The 18,542-nt window shown below is 41.4% G+C and overlaps 1 protein-coding gene across 2 annotated transcripts in view; it reads left to right on the plus strand.

Moving 5' to 3' along the window:
* The window catches only part of Veph1 (ventricular zone expressed PH domain containing 1), a 198,950-nt gene that overhangs the window by 127,976 nt on the left and 52,432 nt on the right, over positions 1-18,542 (plus strand). The gene's annotated exons all lie outside the window — the stretch shown is intronic.

Below are 18,542 nucleotides of genomic sequence, written 5' to 3' on the forward strand. Positions count from 1 at the left end.
TTCTCTTACTATTGGAAAATTCTTATGAAGAAATTACTTTTGGAATTTGATCTTATTGTGCATACCTGTAATCCTAGCACTCAGGAAGCCAAAGCAGAAGAATTACAAGTTCAAAGCCAAGCTGGGCCATATAGTGTTCCCTTGTGTCAATAACAATAATCACCCTTGTGGTGGCAATGGTATTATTGCCCCCATGGTAGCCTAAAACCTCCTTAGCAGGCAGCTGTACCAGAAAAAGATCGCAGGGCAGGATAGCCTGGATTTGGATAGAGGGAAAATGTGATACAGGGACTTTGGTGAGCTTAGTTCCCTGTGTGAAAATCCATGGGGCTGTGTAGAGCAATGACCTGACCCAAGACAGGAACTGTACTTGGAAGGCTGAAGACAGACTGACCAAAGACAGGCTGGGTTACTTTGGGGTTAATGAAGTTGCCATGGCTTGGGGTAGTATGGACACTTTCAAATCTCCAAATGTCATTAAGCCTATTTAATGTGATATGGTGGGGCATCGAGGAATTGATTAACTCATGGGGTAAGATTATTATAAAGGCCGTCAATGGCTTTCTAGAAGGGATAGGAAGAGACATCTAAACCCATCTCTTCTTCTGCCATCCACAGAGGTTTGGGAGCCGTGCCCAAGTTCTTACCACATATCACAGCTTCCAGGGCCTTGGTCTTAGATGTCCTGGCTCCTGGGACTGTAAGAAATAAATTATGCAAGTGTCTCATCCTCAGGCATTTTGTTAATGCAGCAGATTAAGATAGCGTGGGTGCCATGTTTGTGAATTTTTGTGGCTGAAATGCTAGTGTTGTCATCACAAAGGGAGGTATAATGGGAGCTATGGATTTTGTAGTCACAAGACATCACTTGATATCATTGCAGTAGATTGGCTCATTCAAGAGACATGCATGGGTAAATACAGATGGCTTCTGAGAACTTCTCTGACCATGGTCAGATTTCCACAATAATCCCTATGTAGGTCCAAGCACTCTTATTAATGTTTCTACTTTTAAGAATTCCCAGTGATAAGTATTGGATGCCAAGTGGGAAATCCAGACTTTCTGATTATATTTGATCAATGTCTCTGGCCTCGTTTTTCTGATTTTTCTTTTAAAAGTTGCACATTTTTGTGGAATATTATGGGGTATTTGGATCAGGATAAATCTCTCAGTTTCAAACATTTAGCATTTTGTGGAAAAAAGCAAACTCTCTTATTATATATAATGAAATATATACATCGTCATTATCTATAGTCACTTTACTACACAATCGAATACCATGTCTGCCTCTTGTCTCTTCTGTCGGGTACCAAATGGCCAACCTTTCCCCTCCTCTCCCTCCACTCGTTTTTTGTATTTGAGAAAGCAAATAAGCATGTCAATGTCAAACAAAGTCAAACAAAAGCTCAAAAGATACCTTGTTAGGTAAGGGCTCTTGCTCTGCAAGTAAGAAGGCCTGAGTTCAAGTCCCCAGCACCCACATTTTTTTAAAGGCATGGCTGCATGTGCAGCCAGACTAGCAGGAATTTCTGCTTCAGTGAGGGACCCTGTGTCAGGAATGAGACAGAAAGCAAGAGAGAAAGACACCAGTGTCCTCCTCTGTCCTCTGCATCTGTGTGCACTGGCATGTGCACACATGCAACACATGTACACAATAAGGAAGTGCAAACAAATGGCAAATTGATCCAAACCTGTTACATTGTGGAAATATCTCTTATATGAAGGATAGCAACAGGATGAGAATTGTAGCTAACAGAACTTTTGTTTATAAGGCTATAGAAAACAGAGGAATATTCAGCTTCTGTTTCCCCAGCTTTGGTTTAAGAATGTGACGATGGGTATTGAAAGGAAAGGGAAATCCCCAATCACACCGCAGAAAGCAAATGGAATTCTTTGCATATTTCTCTGAAATTTTCAACTGTTATATCACAATTAAAGACATTGCATCAAATTCTTGTAAGTTTCCTAAGCGTTAACTATTTTTAACTGGATACAACAAGAAAAGTAAAACTTGGCACCTACTTAAGGTTCTTAGAGATTAAAAAAAAATAACTTGGCAATCAGTTTTGTACTCGCTATTACTGTTATCCATGTTCCTACTTCAGGCCAATAAATATCCCTCAAGGGAAAAGGTAACTGTAAAGCCAATTTTTGGAAATGTTCTAAGTTTCATAATTTGGTTTATTCATGAGAATGGAAAAATGTTGGTATCTGGGATGTACATGGTGTGGCAAAATTTCTGTCCCCAGATTTCTCAATCATACTTCCTAGCTGCCATCTTTTATAAAGAGTTCTCCATATTAAGTTCAAAACAGCTGAGACTCCTTACAGGGGCTTCTTTATTTCCACGGTATGTTCCAGGGTACACAAACACACATGTGTATTCACACACATACATACACATGTGTACCCACGAATCATGTGCATGCATACACACCATATGCATACACATACACACATGTGTGTACACACATGCCTAGCACATGAATACACACACAACACATGCACACACACATGCACACACGTGTATACACACACACAGGCACAGTGTGGAAGTGATGGCATTTGCCTCTCTGCTTCTGAACTTTCACTTCAGTCTAGAGAATCCGGGCTCTTGAGAGCAGCAGATGCTCAAGAGAAGACACATCTGAGATAATCTAGAATGTGACTCTGTGGTATTTTTAAATAGAAACTCGGAATATTAGAACTGAAGTCTGTCACTAAGATTCATTAAACTAAGACCGTGTATGATGGAATGCACATGTTATCCTGTCACTTACCCAGAGCCTGAGACAATAGCAAACATCCGAGGGCAGAGATTTCCTCAGATCTACCATTTTATTTCCAATATCGTACAGTATTTGGCCCAGGCATTAGATGTCCATGGAGTAAACAAATACGGCCATGTCCAAATGTTAAAATTAAAAACAAGGGGACCTGTTGAAAGTCAGTGGCCGAACTAGAGCTGGACTGCATGCCATGGTGAGATCAGGGTTGTCGCCAATCCATCTGGTTCTTCTCTCATCTGAACACAGGGGAGCATCGAGTTCTTGAAGCAGCAGAGCTTTAGTCTTGAGACTTGCCTCAGGCCAGGAAGCAAGACGGGAGTTCTGTGTTGCTCCAGTCCTAGGCTTTTGAAAGTCAATGTGCAAATGTCTGTGTTTTCTCTCTTCTCCTACCGTGGTGACTAGAAGCAACTACTGATACTGGGTTGACAGAAGGTGGAAACAGCCTGGAATTCTGAGCCCCCACATGGGGGTCTGCAGCTCTGAGATGATAGCTGATCCCATCACTTGTGTTGCATGAGAAAGGACTAACATTTTGCTCTGTCAAAAACTGAAATTTCATATTGGATAGAGCAGCATTCCTTGTCCTTCTTCCTCTATACACATACTGGAATAGCATGACCTGGGATTAAATCCTGCCACTCACTGGGGACTTTGTCTCTGTGCCTCAGTTTCCTTGTGTCTCCCCCTCACCCTCCATCACTGCCTCTCTCTCCCTACCTTCCTCCTCCCTCCTCTGTCCTCCTGCATTCCTCATCCCTCTTATTCTATCCCTATCCCGGTCCCTATCACTCTCCCTATGTAACACAATTAAAATCTGCCTTAGATGCACTGAGAAAAATTCAGAGTTGAGAAACAAAGATGAATTTCAAGGATAATCTCTTATAGTTTTATAATTTAATCAGGCCAACATTATCATAGAGCATTCTCCAGATTTCCATGAATTTTCAACATAAAATTCAACGCATTTATCATTTGCAAATTCTTACCAACCTCACAGCAGAATTGAAGTGTGACACATTCATATAATACTATACTTCAAAATTACAAAATTGTGAGAGAAAGTTAGTGTTATATGTATAATGCATATGTTCACTGGTCCAAATGAAAAAAAATAATTTCTATATGTTCATGGCATTAAAAATTTGGATGAGATCCAAACTTTTATTAATCACAAATTTTGTATCAAATGATATTGTCTGTGTCTTAGTTATTCTAAACCGTAACCAAGGCAAGTTACAGAAGAGAGAATTTATGAGGGCTTACAGTTATGAAGGTTAGAGTCCCTGTCCGTCATGGCAGAGAGCACACCATCAGGCAGGAAGACAGGCATGGTGCTGGAGCAGTAGCTGAGAGTGTCCATCCTTATCCACAAGTAGGAGGTGAAGATAGAGACACTGGGAGTGGTGTGGGCTTTTGAAACCTCAAAGTCCATCCCTAGTGACACACCTCCTCCAGCAAAGCCACACCTCCTAATCCTTCCCAAACAGTTCCACCAACTGGGGATCCAAGCATTCAAGCATGCCCGTGGGGCCTATTGTCATTCAAACCACCACAGTCTGTCTCCCTAATGAGATTTGTCTGATACAAGAAGTACACTTTGCACTCAAAGAATCACAAGCTTAATGATACTCAATGATATTTTCTGACTCAATAAAATGAATGAGTAGTCTTATTAACTAGAAACAGAATTATTTTTAGAATTATGCATCTTTATCTAAGAAAAGAAAATTATGCTTAGTGATGAAATATTCAAGATGTTTTACTTAATTTTAAAAATAAAACCAGACTCTACACTGTCATTTATTATTTCATGTTGTTTGGAAGCCTGAGGCAGTATGAGAGTAGGGATTTTGTGTGTCGGTTTACATGATCTGAGTATCTCAGGTGCATGCCTGGCTCACGATAGCCATGGAAGTAACAAGGACCTATTGAGCAGGTAGAACACAGGATAGAAATAACAAGTAGACTCTTGCAAATCAGGAATTGCAATCAGCATTTCACGGATAGAATGCAGAAATAAAGAACCCTTTCGAAGCCAGCTGACAGCAGATGCTAGTGATCCCAGCACTCAGGAGGCTGAGGAACCACATTCAAGTTCAACATCAACCCATGCTCCTTCGTTCTGTCTTAAAAAACAAAAGGCAAAATAGTGAAAAGACTTAAAGGAAAGAATGAGCAAAAAGAATCCCATTGAAGTAAATGATAGTAGTAACAATAATAGCTCTACATACCTTTCTTTACTTCTCACTCAGTGGCTTGATGTGTAGTTGGGGGGGCTGGCTCCTGGAGTCCTCTTCCTTCTCTTGTGTCTAGATTTCTCCTCCTATTTATTCTTTCTGCCTGACAGCTCCAACTATCCTTTCTCCTGTCTTGCTATTGGCCCCTTAGCTCTTTATTAGCCAAATCAGGTGTTTCAACAGGCAAAGTAACACAGTTGTTGTTCTTACTGCTTCAGAAGTAAATCAGCAATAAAGAGCAGAGTCTGAAGCCTGGCGTGGTGGCACAGGCCTTTGGCTCCAGCACTTAGAAAGCAGAGGCAGGCAGATCTCTGTAAGTTCAAAGTCAGCCTGTTCTACAGAGTGAGTTCCAGGACAGCCAGGACTACATAGAGAAACCCTGTCTCAATCCCCTACCACCACCAAAATCAAGAATAGAGTATGAGCCAGACAGAGTAGTACACATTAAAATCCCTATCTCAAAGCAAAAAGAAATAAAAGAACAGAGTCCATAGCCAGTCTTGAATTCATATGGAATTTAATCAGTAACAGAAGGAAGATTTCAGGTCATCTAGGGCAAAGTTAAACATTTATAAAATGGTGTAAGGATATATGATTTTACAGACTTAAAAGGTAGAATTGAGTCTCCAACACCTTGGAGACAAATTAAATACTTAAATATAACTAGAAAAATGTTACACCAATTAGAAAAAATACCAAAAGTCATCTGATAACTTAAGGACAAGAAAAAGTTTACACCATGAATGAGCAAAAATAAAGAAAATATGAATCATTTTAACTACCTAAAAAGTTTAATTTCTCTCTGGTTAAATACAATGTAACACAGCTAAAGACACACACAAGTTGGGAGAAAGTATTTGAAATACTCACAATGAACCTCAAATGACCAAATCAGGTCGGACAAAATATTCAGACACAATGTCACTGAAGTGACTGATTTAAATGGCTTTAATGTTATGCATTTATAATGGCCAGACTGACAAAAATAAAATCTTGTGATAATACCAAGATGTCCAAACTGACAATAATACACTTAATAGTTTATGAAAAAAGAGATTTCATACACTATTAATATCAAAGTGGGTAGACCCAATTAATTAAAAATGCTTAAGAAAAAAATCTATATAATCATTAGTTGGACAGTCAGAGTGAATGAGGAACTCTCTTTCCAAGTCTTAATTATAGTTAGGTTTATCAGAAAAATAACACTGAGGCACACAGAGGTTTTGTATTATAATATGAAAATACTCTGTCTTAAACAGAGCTTAGGGCCATTTTCTCTGTTTCAGCCTTCTTTAAAAGGCAACTCGAGCCAGATCTGGTGGGTCTGGCCTATCACAGCTTCTGGGAGGCCAAAGCAGGAAGATCACCAGTTCAAGGCCAGCATGGACCACAGAATATCTTGACTAATTAAAACGCAAACCAAGGAGCTACATCTCAGTGGCAGGACACCTACCTGGCACACACAAGGCCCCCTGTCCAGCCCAGAACAGCTCAGGTACCCCACCTCCAACAGTGATCTGGCAACAGATGGTTATCTGTTATTGCTCTGTGTTATTATCATGCAACTCCACTTCTAGACAAACAGGGAACACACGCAGAGATATGAACTTGAGTGTTGTTTGCACAAACCTCCAGCAAAAAGCAAAGAAAAGCCTGGTTACAAAGCTAAGCTTAACAACCAAATGAGCTAATTAGACTCATATGAAGTAACAGGACCAATTTTTGAAATATAAGATCTCAATAAGCAAATTGCAAAACGTAATGTAAGCACTACGATAGGGTGCATACATCTTTTAAAATACACCAAGCAGTCTTGGCTTGCTATAAAAATACACTTCATTCAGAATCGGGCTACAGTTTTGACATGGCTGCTTTTGGATAATCAAGACTTGCAAAAGTGGAAAGAGTATTGCTGGTGGGAGAAACTGAGGAGATCTCGGTTTCACCTGTGATTATATCTTATTTTGCTTACATATTGTTATTTTTGAGGCGGGGTCTCTCTAATGTCACTATGTAGTCTACCCTGGCCCCAATCTCTGTACCTCTTTGCCTCTGCTAGGATCACAGGCATGGGACACAACAAAAACTCTACTTTTTTGTTTAAATAATTGGGAAAAATACCACTTTTACCATTTAGCTGACAAGCTCGTGGTCATTACCTACATTATTCTTTATACATGGTTTTCTGTCTTCTTTTAATTTAATTAAACCTGTAAGTTTAATCTGGGAGTAGAGAACTACACAAAAATTAAATTTTATCTTAAAAAAGATAAAAAATCTATCATAAGTGAACTCCGACAGATGAAAAACACCTTCAGCAAAGTGGCAGGATACAAGATTAACTCAAAAACAAAATCAGTAGCCCTACTATGTACAGATGATAAATGGGATGAGAAAGAAATCAGAGAAACATCACCCTTTACAATAGCCACAAACAACATAAAATACCTTGGGGTAACTCTAACCAAGCAAGTGAAAGACCTGTATAACAAGAACTTTGAGTCTTTAAAGAAAGAAATTAAAGAAGACACCACAAAATGGAAAGATCTCCCATGCTCTTGGATAGGTAGGATCAACATAGTAAAAATAGCAATCTTGCCAAAAACAATCTACAGATTCAATGCAATCCCCATCAATATAACAGCATAATTCTTCACAGACCTTGAAACAATAATACTCAACTTTATATGGAAAAACAAAAGACCCAGGATAGCCAAGACAACTCTGTACAATAAAGGACCTTCGGGAGGCATCACCATCCCTGACTTCAAGCTCTATTATACAACTATAGTCCAGGAAACAGCTTGGTATTGGCACAAAAATAGACAGGTAGACCAACAGAATCGAATTGAAAACACAGATATTAACCCATACACACTACGAACACCTGATTTTAGACAAAGAAGCTAAAATTATACAATGGAAAAAAGAAAGCAACTTCAACAAATTATGCTGGCATAACTGGATGCTGGCATGTAAAAGACTGCAGATAGATCCATGTCTATCACCATGCACAAAACTTAAGTCCAAATGGATCAAAGTCCTCAAATAAATCCAGCCACACTGAACCTCTTAAAAGAGAAAGTGGGAGGTACCCTTGAATGAATTGGTACAGGAGACTGCTTCCTGAACATAACACCAGTAGCACAGACAGTGAGGTCAATAATTAATACATGGGACCTCCTGAAACTGAGGACATAGTCAACAAGACAAAAGGCAGCCCCCAGAATGGGAAAAGATAATCACTAACCCCACATCTGACAGAGGGCTGATCTCCAAAATCTACAAAGAACTCAAGAAGCAAGTCTCCCAAACACCAAAGGATCCAATTAAAAAGTGGGCTACAGAACTAAATAGATAATTCTCAATAGAGGAGTCAAAAAATGGCTGAGAGGCACTTAAGAAGGTGCTCAATATCCCTACCCATCAGGGAAATACAAATCAAAACAACTCTGAGATACCATCATATTCCTGTCTAAAATAAAAAACACCAATGGCAGGTTATGCTAGAGGGGATATAGAGATAGGGGAATACTCCTCCACTGCTGGTGGGAGTGCCAACTAATACAGCCACTTTGGAAATCAGTATGGAGATTCTTCAGAAAAATGGGAATCAGCCTACCACAAGACCTAGCAATTCCACTCTTAGGCATATATCCAAAAGATGCACATTCATACAACAAGGACATCTGTTCCACTATGTTCATAGCTGCATTATTTGTAATAGCCAGAACCTGGAAGAAACCTAGATGTGTGATACATTTACACAATGGAGTACTAATCAGTGGGAAAAAAAAACAATGGAATCTTGAAATTTGCAGTCAAATGGATTGAAGTAGAAGAAACCATCCTGAGTGAGGTAACCCAGTCACAGAAAGACAAACATGGTATGTCCTCACTCATCTATGGATATTAAACATAGAGCAAAGGATTACTAGCCTACAGAGAAGCTCCAGAGAAGCTAGGAAACAATGAGGACCCTAAGAGAGACATAGATGGTCCCCTGGAGAAGGAGAAAGGGAGAAGATCTCCTGAGTAAATTGAGAACATGGGGGGGGGCGGGGAGAGGGAGCTAGGACAAAGAGAAGGGAAGACGGGGAGAGGAGAAGAGGTCATAAGGGAGCAGGAAGGTTGAGTCAGGGGAAGAATAGAGGAAAGCAAGAAGAGATACGATAATAGAGGGAGCCATTATAGGTTTAAAGAGAAATCTGGTACTAGGGAAATGTCCAGAGATCTACTAACCACTTGGAAATCAGTATGGAGATTGACCCCAACAATCTGAGCAATAATGGACAGGCTACCTTAAATGCCCTTCCCCAATAATGAGATTGATGACTACCTTATTTGCCATCCTAAAGCCTTCATCCAGTAGTTGATGGAAGCAGAAGCAGACACTCACAGCTAAACACTGAACTGAACTCCTAGAATCCAGTTACAGAGAAGGAAGACTGATGAGCAAAGTGGTCAAGACCAGGCTGGAAAAACTCACAGAAAGAGCTGACCTGAACAAGGGGGAGCTCATGAACCCCAGACTGATGGCTGGGACAGCAGCATAGGACTGATCCAGAACCCCTGAATGTGGGTGTCAGTGAGGAGGCATCGGCAATCTATGGGGCCTCTGGTGTTAGATCAGTATGTATCCCTAGTATACAAATGGACTTTGGGAGCCCCTTCCAGATAGAGGGATGCTCTCTCAGCCTGGGCACATGGGGGAGGGCCTAGACTCTGCTCCAAATGATATGATAGACTTTGAAGATCCCCCATGGAAGGCCTCACCTCCCTGGGGAGCAGAAAGGGAATGGAATAGGGGGTTAGTGGGGGGCAGGAGAGGAGGGGAGGGAGAGGGAACTGGTAGTGACATGTTAAACAAGCTTGTTTCTACTTTAAATTTAAAAAAATAGAAAAAACTCTAAGGCCTGGTGTTGGTGTCTCATGCCTTTAATCCCAGCACTTGGGAGGCAGAGGTAGGCAGATCTCTGTGAGTTCAAGGTCAGCCTGGTCTACAGAGTGAGTTCCAGGACAGCCTCCAAAGCAATACAGAGTAACCCTGTCTTAAAAAAACGAAAGAAAAGAAAAAAATCTATCATACATAGTAATGTAAAATATAACATTTGTACCAAACATGAAGGAAGTTTAATATCCTTAAGTGAAAAATCCATCCTAAAGAAATAAATATAAACATAAGATATACATTCAAAAAATGTGAAATGATTTGTAACTAGTTTTAATTGTTGAAGAGAAGGTACTAAAATTATTATCCACATAAAAGTATTTTAAGAAAGCACAATTATTATAAAATATTTTAATGGTATAACACAATATCAGTAAGTGCCATAATTCCTAACAAGATTGCCTTATAGGAAAAGTACTAATAGAGGATTTCCTGTTTAGAAAAAGAAGAACAGGGAGACCTAGGCAAGTACCTGACTGTAAAGCACTTGCCACACAAGTGAGGACCTGAGTTTAGATTCCAAGAATCTGCATAACTGTTGGGCAAAATGGCACATTAATTGCAATCCCAGGGATGGAAAACTGGGAGACAAGACTGATGGGTGCCTGGAGCTTCCTGGCCAGCCAGCCTAGCCTCCTTGGTGATCTTCCAGGCCAATGAGGAGGCCCTGTCTCAAAGAAAAGGTGGGAGGTCTCCGTCCTAGTTTGCTTTCTCTTATTGTGATAAAGAACAAGGCCAAAAGCACCTTGGGTAGGAAATGGTTTGTTGGGTTTGCATGTCCCTGTCACAGCGCAACCACTGAAGGAAACGGGAACTCAGAGCAGAAACCTGAAAGCAGAAAGGGAAGCAGAGGCTGTGGATGAAAGTCGCTGCCTCTGCTGTTACTGCCTTGCTCACTATGGTTTTCTTAGACTCCTTCCTTCCTCCCTCCCTCCCTTCTTTCCTTCCTTCCTTCCTTCCTCCCTCCCTCCCTCCCTTTCTCTCTCCTTCCCTCCCTTCTGTAACATGTAGTCTTCCCACCAGCCACCTGAGTCCCCAGCTGTCTCAGCCCCCAAATAACACACGAGACACTGTATTAATCATGAAACTGTTGACTGTTGGCTTGGTTTCTTATTGGCTAAGCTCTGACTTAATTATTAGCCCATAACTGCTAATCTGAGTATTTCCACGTGGTCTTCTCTTTCGGGAGAAAAGGGTCTGGACCTCTTCTCTCGCATCCTACTGGCTGTGCCTCTCTTTCCCAGAATCCTCCCTATCTTGCTTCCCTGTTGGCCAACAGTGCTTTATTTATACCAACCAGACAAACATACTTCTGACACCAGATTGTTGCTGTAAAATGAATCGCACGCTTGATGAGGGTATAGGTAACTATATATTGTGGAAGGTACTTAAAAGAGAAACTGGCAACCCAGGTGAGTCAGCAGCATTCTGAGACTGGACCAGAATCCCCAAAAGACAGCGTAAGTCTCTCCTGCACAGCCTTTTATCCCCACATCCGTATGCTCCTCTAGCCACGCCCAAAGTGGGCGTGGTCAGCGTCACAGGTATCCAAGATCTCTCTCTATACCCTTCCTTCCTTTACTTATTTGTCTTTTAAAAATGTTTTTACGTTTTGGAAATTTCATATACTACATTGTGATTGTATTCTTTCCCCTCCCCAACACCTGTAGAGTCCCCCACCCACGCACCAAACTTCATCTTTCTCTCTCTTAAAAAAAATAAAAATAAAAACAAAAACAACCCAGGACCTGCTGCCCAGGGAAGGCACCACCCTCAATGAGCTCCCACATTAAATGCCACCAAGAAGATGCCCCACAGACTTGCATACAGGCTGATTTGACGGAGGCTTTTCCTCAGTTGAGATTTCCTCTTCCAGATAACTCTAACTTGTGTTGCATTGATAAAATCTAACCATTGCTGTGCCTGAGGAATAACACCTGAGGTTGTCTTCTAACTGCTATACTTATGCATGTATATGCATGCACTTGTATGCATATGTGTACATATATGCATGCTCACAGACACATACAAGGAAATATACACAAGTGTTAACCCTGGTTAATGGAGAAGCCTTCTCTGATCGCTCAAAATGTGCTCATTTTGTTCAACATTGCATTACTTTTTAACTTTTATTCATGTGTATAGGTAGATCAATACGATAGATAGATAGATAGATAGATAGATAGATAGATAGATAGATAGATATACAGATACACACATATATTCACACACACAGTTGGTATACAGTAGATACAACAAAACCAGTTTTATCTGACCCTATGAACTTAAAGACATTCTTATTACCACTACATTCTTCCTAAATAGAACCATTTCCTTCTTCCCTTCATCTGGTTAAACCCTAACTTTATTTGTTTAGAATTTATTTTTATTATTATGTGTCTGTCTGTATGTATGCTACATGAGTGAGGCTTTCAATAGAGGCCAGAAGAGGGCATTGAACCCACTGGAGCTGGAGTTACAGGCTGACATGGGTACTGAAAATCCAATCCTGGTTCTTTGGAAACGCAGAGAGTTCTCTTATCCACCAAACCATTTCCCCAGCCTCCTACCTCTGCATTTTAGCCCATTGTCCTTCCTGACCATGGTGTGTCAAATATTTGCACCCAAATAAGCTTTTGAACCCTGTTCTCTCCAACAACCCCCAACCCGTTCCTGGTCGAATGATGAACACATTTCGTGGCTTCTCTGAGTGAACTCCTAGTTACATCTTTTTTTTTTTTAATCTCTTTAGCATTACTTCTGCTGTCTTGATACTGCCCTACTGTTTGATCTGGTTCTGCACTCATGGATTTGTGTCCCTTCTCTGCATCTGGGTTTCTCAGATCTCAAACCCCACGGGTTGTTCAGAAAGGGAGGTTTGGCACCGTAGCCTGCTTCTCACACTGGCTCATACCACCTTCCCTGGAGGCCAGCTTTCTACAAACCTCACTAATTTGCCTTTACCAAAACGCACTTAAATTTCACAGAAGGCTCTGAACGTTGCATCCTGTGCGTAAGCTCACCACTTACATAGCTGGGTATTTGTCTGCTCAAGCACATTAGCACCATCATTTGAAACACTACATCTTAAGCCTTCCGGGAGCATCCGAAGCTCTTATTTTGTTCCACCCAGAATTGAAGCTTTGTTTTTATTTACGCTTCAACTCTCTGACCAGTTACCCTGGGAACTGTCAGGTTTGTTTGGATGCAATGTGGACTGAAAACAAATCTCCAAAGACAGATTTAAAAAAAAAATTACTTCAGCAGCAAATGCCATTTAACATTTTTTTTCCATAATGGGCATAGTTTTGGAGACCTCATTTCCATGGCATATGGGATTTGTCCCATGCCTTGGGAACTGTGTCACATGTATCAATAAAGACGCCATCTCTCTCCGTTTCTGGCCTGTTAGCAATCCCCCAGCTGTCTGGTCCTCTGATAATCAGAGCTCTGCTCCCCCACAAAGGGATGGATAACACGAGCATGGGTGGAATTGTTAACAGCACTCTTTATGTGCCCCACGGAGGCCACCATTTCTTCAATGGATCTATTGCTCTTCCTTCCTCTGTGAAACTATTTTAAATAGACTTCAACTATGTTAGTAGATTTTCTCTAAGTAAATTTCAATGTTTGCCTGTATAAAGCAATAGAGCTGAGGTTTTTATATACTTTTGGTTGTTGTTGTTGTTTTCTTTGAGACAGGATTTCATGTAGCTCTGGCTAGCTTCAAATTTGCCAAGCTGCAGCTGTCCCTGAGTTTCTGATGCTCCTGCCTCCATATCCCACATGCTGAGATTACAGGTGCGTGACGACGTGCCTTAGTACTTTTCTTTGACCACAAGAGAAACTCACCTCTAGATAAAATACACAAACTACTAACCGCTAAGCAGATTTCAGGTAAGCTTTCCTGACTAAAAGAATGATTTGCAAAAGCCCTGAAATGAAAAACCAAAACAATGAGGTGAGGAGGAGGAAAAGAGGGACAGGGAAGAGGAAAAAGGGGAAGAAAAGGGAGAGAAGGGAAGCCCTTGGTGTATTAGAGCATTCGCCTCCAAATTTGTCAAATGTCCCATTTGAAGCAATCACAAAAACAGAGCTGTGAGCACACTTTCAGTGAGCTACTCTGTGCATGTGTGCATGTCTGTTTTTTTACAGTGTTCTTTTGTTATAAAACATACTCAAAATAATTTTCAAAGATCTATTTGTTAGCCGGGCGTTGGTGGCCCACTCCTTTAATCCCAGCACTCGGGAGGCAGAGGCAGGAGGATCTCTGTGAGTTTAAGGCCAGCCTGGTCTATAGAGCTAGTTCCAGGACAGCCTCCAAAACAATACAGAGAAACCCTGTCTCGAAAAAACAAAAATAAAAAATAAAAATAATCTATTTGTTATATATACAGTGTTCTGTCTGCATTTATCCCTGCAGACCAGAGGAGGGCACCAGATCTCATTATAGATGGTCATGAGCCACCACGTAGTTGCTGGCAATTGAACTCAGGGCCTCTGGAAGACCAGCTACCACTGAGCCATCTCTCCAACCCCAATTTTTAAAATTTTTATCACATTCTTTTGGAGGGGAGAGCATGTGTCATAGGGCACATGGGAAGTCAGAGGACAGTTTTCAAAAGTTAGTTTTTCTCTTCTGCCATGTGGGTCCCAAGGATTGAACTCAGTTTATAAGACTGGGCAGGAAGTTCCTTTACCAGCCCTGAAAAGAAAAGTGTAAAGATCAGATTAAGAATTTTCAAAAGGAAAAATGCTCAGTGTCTTTAACTGCCAGGAACATGAAAATCAAAACTAAAAGGGGTTATCTTCTCACCCGGGTTCAAAGGTGAAAGTTAACAAATTCTGGATAGGATATGGAGAAGTGGAACTCCTAGAGACTGTTGTGGGGAGAAGTATGAAAGAAAGCTGCTTTAGAAACTAAAACTAGATTTTCCAGAAGATTCCACTATCCTAAGTCTGGGTATCTAACCAGAGGAAGTGGTGTCTGCCTACCTAGAGGTGTCTGTCCTATGCTAGTTGCTGCACTATTCACACTGTCCAGCTGGTAGAATCACAAAATGGGTGTGAATAAGTGTGTGAAGAAGCTAGGCCAGGGAACTCACCCAGTGATTAAGGAATAAGAAAAATGAGGGCCACAACTAGGAACTGCTAATGCCAAAGACGGGAGGAGAAAGACCGCCAGCCCAAATCATCACGGCCAAAGTAATCAAAGCAAGCAGTTAATCGAAGCAAGCTTTTTTATCCATGGGATCCCTCCCCCTAAGTTGGGGTTTGAGAGATCCCAGCATTGGATATGAGGAAGACAGGGTTTTTATAGCTGGGGGGGTAGGGGCATTTCAAATGGAGATTTTGGCAGGCAAAGCAGGCTTACAGGAGCAGGACAACGTAAGCAGAACAAGTTAGTCATAACGACCTCCTGAAACAAAGACATGATTGCAAGGTAGTCACAACGGCAAGGTATTCATAAAACCCTTTTGAAAAACAAAAATGGCCGGGTTACAAGACGGCTGTTTGAGACAAAGGCATGGTTGTTGTTTCCTAGAACCGGAAGTACAGAATCATTTGTAGTTAAGGTTACAGGTGAGCTATAGCCCAATCCTTGAGAAACAGATTTAATCACGTAAACAGGAAGGAGCCTATTTTTTTCTTTACTATAATATGGCTTTTAAGTCATGAAGGCAAGCCGGCTCGTCAAGACTAGAAGAGAAAATGTGTGTGTGTGTGTGTGTGTGTGTGTGTGTGTGTGTGTGTGTGTGTGTGTGTGTGCAGGCACATGTACGCACATGTGTGCACATCACTCAGCCACAAAAGAAAATCCCAGAAGCATGCAGTGGGGCTTCCGGGCACTGAAGAGCAACTATTTGAATCTAAGGTAGCAGTTTGTCCAGCTGTGACCAGACAGTTGGGTGCTGAGGTACAGTTCATCTCAAGCTAAGAGAGATGTATTTTCGAGATGATCAAGGGTAAAGATACAGCCCACAATTGAAAGTTCGAGCTACTAAAAAGGAAGTATTGTCTTACCCGCACGCCAGTTCGGGAAATGCATATAGGGTCTTGAGATCCATGGCGGGGGTTTCATTATTTTCTGAGTGAGACTATATATCAGATGCGTGCTATGTTCCTCTTCACAAGAGTCCTTCACGTCTCCTCCAAGGCTCAGCAGATACTCTGCAACTGGCTTTGGAAGCCACCACACAAGCATTTGTAAAACTGGGGGAAGCAAGATATATTATAATAGTATTCGATGCTATATATGGAAAACAATATATTTATTTACCAGAGAGAGAGTCGCACAGACCAGGAGTTAGAAGCGTGGCTGGCTTCCATGAGAAAAAAAGGGAGTTTCCTTTTTCTTTCACTTCCTTTTAAATCTACCTGTGTCAGTTTACATGTCTCTGCCCTCATGGGCAGATAGCTTTGTGGGGTTCACTCCTACAGTATATGGAGCTAACGTACCACAATGTGTTTTCACCACACCCTATGAAGTGGGCTCACATTGCAAAGTCATAGTGAAAGAGCCGTAGCTTAACACAAGATAGGTTTTACCATGGCGTACATATAGCATCAATAACTCTCCACCACCACAGCCAAATGCCTATTCGTCTGCAATTAACATGACTGACATGGGAAGAGAGGTCTGAGGTTGAGGGGCCCTTGAAAGAAATAGTGCGGCCCTCAGATGCTTCTACATGCATGCCTGTTATGGATGCCTTGGGACCACTGAGTTTGGAGCCCCAGCCAGATTCTAGTCTTGCCTCCCTAAACACGATCCCTACCTTCAGCTAGATGCATTCTTTTCCTTTAACAGCTGTCTTTTGAGGGCCCCTATCTAAACAATCCTGTCCCGATGACCCACTATGCTAAGTGATTACGTATGATTTTTGTAGCCACAGCGAGCCTGACTAAATGACGATCTACTCACCATCAAAAAAACAGATTTCTTTCATTGTTAGACACTGATCTGTTGTTTTACCGTCCTTGTTTTTGAATACTGGATTCCCTTAGAAAGCCATTATCCTCACACTAGTCTAATAAAATGTACTATCACTTCTTTCTACCCACTGTCCACATATACCACTGTCCACATATACTTTATTTATCCTGGGCATTTGCTTTAAATTATTTTTAAGTTAGCATAGAAGTGTCCTCCCTGCTAGCTGATATTTGGGTCTATCATCGTATCGTGTTTCCTCCGTGTTTCTCAAGCCAGACTGATAATGAAGCATGTCGGTTTTACTACTGTCGTGAACATTCCTTCACAGGCGCCCAGATGTTCTGCATCAATCAAGGGATTTTTTTTTAACCTTCACAAACTCGTAACAAAATAACTCTATTCCTGGGAGAACTGAGGTATGCAGTCCCTCCGAAACGTCTGTTCTAATCCAACGGAGGTTTGCGCTGTTTTCTAAGTGACCAGCGCAAGCATAAAGTTTCTCTATGAGGGAAGAGGGGATCTCCCCACTGCTCTCATGGGTAGCATTATCAGTTCCCGCAAACACTAGCACGAACCCGTTTTCATGCAGCATCATGGTGTGGTGACTAAAAATACAGCACCAGGGCTTGTCCCTACCATTTTCTTATCTGCTCGTTTATTGCCCTGTGCCTTGGCTTCTCCACACGCACAGTGCGGGGGGGGAGGACCACAGGGGCATTATAGATCTAGGAGAGAATGTGTACAAAATCCTTTAGAAATGAGTGGCAGAAAGTCAAGAGCTCAGTAAATGGTAGGGAGTGCTGTGTTATTGCAATTCCCCTGTAAGTCTCCTCCAAACAAAATGATCCCCTCAGCCATGTCCCCATAACTTTATACATGTCAGTAAAGCACTCAACATACTGCAGAATCACTTCATTTTCGTGTCTCTGTGCCTCCCATTCATGTCTGCATTCCCCAACACCCACTATGGCTATACGTTCTTAATCATAAAAAGTTTCACCATTTGGAAATGAGTTTTATTTTCACAAATAACCCGAAATTAGTCCATGCCCAGATGCATTATAAAAGGAAACTGCCCGGTTTGAGTATGTCTCAAAAACTAAACCCCAGTCTTGGGAAAGTGCTCGAGCCTGAGTTCAATTCCCAGAGCCCACTTTTTTTTTTAAATGAGCATGATAGCATAGACTTGTGATTGCAGCATTGGGAAGGTGGAGGCAGATGGATCCTTGAGGCTCCCTGGCCAACCAGCCTCATCTACTTAGCGAATTCTGGGTCAGTGAGAGAGATCTTCCCTCCAGGGAAAGGTAGATAACACCTGAGAAACACCCCCCCCCAGATTGTCCTCTGAACTCTACCTGCTCCTACGGGCACATGTACCCACACATAAAAACATGCACACACACTTGTGCACGCACACACACAAAGAAAACAAGACTCAATGGAAGCAATGAAATGCGTTTCTTATATTCTCTTATCCTATGACTTAAGAGAAAAATACTCCAAGACACACCTGAAAAGATTTTGAGGTTGGAAGAATTTGATGTGTCCTTTTTAGACCCTGTGCTCCTAGATATTAATTAGTCATTCAGGTTTAACATTCATTTCAGCATATAAATTCTAGTTTG

The sequence above is a fragment of the Mesocricetus auratus genome, unplaced genomic scaffold (genome assembly GCF_017639785.1).
Source record: "Mesocricetus auratus isolate SY011 unplaced genomic scaffold, BCM_Maur_2.0 Super-Scaffold_100011, whole genome shotgun sequence".
Classification (NCBI taxonomy): domain Eukaryota; kingdom Metazoa; phylum Chordata; class Mammalia; order Rodentia; family Cricetidae; genus Mesocricetus; species Mesocricetus auratus.